The following is a 1,014-nucleotide window of genomic DNA, read 5'->3' on the forward strand; positions in this document are numbered from 1 at the left end:
CTGAAGGTAGCCTTGCAATTTGGAAAGACTTAGCTACAGGATAAGTCTTTTGGAAGAGATCTCCTGGTTTAAGTCAACCCCTTGAGAAAACAGAAGGTCAACAAGAGTAGTGTTTAAGTAGGTCATTCTAAAATTACTTCATTTATTTTGAAATAATTTCAAGCTAATAGAAAAGCCTTAGGAATGGTGCAAGGAATTCCTTTATCCTTCACTCAGTTTCATGTATTAATATTTTGTCATATTTACTTTATAATTCTTATTTCATTCTTTTTCCCCTTCATTCCTAAACACTTCACTGTGTATTAAAGTCATTTTCTTACATAGCTATAGAACAGTGATCAAATTCTGGAAATTCAACATGATTATGATACTGGTATCTAATCTAGAGTTCATATTCCATTTAACAATTGGATCAATTCATTTGTTTCCAGAAACCTTCCTTAACAATGTGAATATCTACTCAGTTCTCTTCTATGAGTTCTCTTTGTTTAAAGTTATGATGAAATTTTAACTTCCCTGTGAAAGCTGGGAAAACTAGAGCAGACTTTGAAAATCTATTTGAAGAAAACATGCATTTTATCAATACTAATAGCTTAATGGCATAAATTTGGGATGTTTACTGGCAAACTGTGTTGTTCAGTTGGTAAGTTGCATCTGACTCTTTGTGACCCCATGGACTGCATCTCAGCAGGCTCTTCTGTCCTGCACTGTCCCCAGAATTTGCTCAAATTCAAGTCCATTGAGTTGGTGATGCTATCTACCCATCTCATCCTCTGCCTCTCCCTTCTCCTTTTGCCTTCAATCTTTCCCAGCATCAGGGTCTTTTCTAATAAACCGTCTCTTCACACCAGGTGGCCAAAGTATTGGAGCTTCAGTTTCAGCATCAGTCCTTCCAATGAATATTCAGGGTTGATTTCTTTAGGATTGACTGGCTTGATCTCATTGATGTCCAAGGGACTCTCAAGAGTCTTCTCCAGCACCACAGTTCGAAAGCATCGATTCTTCAGCACTTAG

The sequence above is a fragment of the Bison bison genome, unplaced genomic scaffold (genome assembly GCF_000754665.1).
Source record: "Bison bison bison isolate TAMUID 2011002044 unplaced genomic scaffold, Bison_UMD1.0 scf7180017845377, whole genome shotgun sequence".
Taxonomy (NCBI): domain Eukaryota; kingdom Metazoa; phylum Chordata; class Mammalia; order Artiodactyla; family Bovidae; genus Bison; species Bison bison.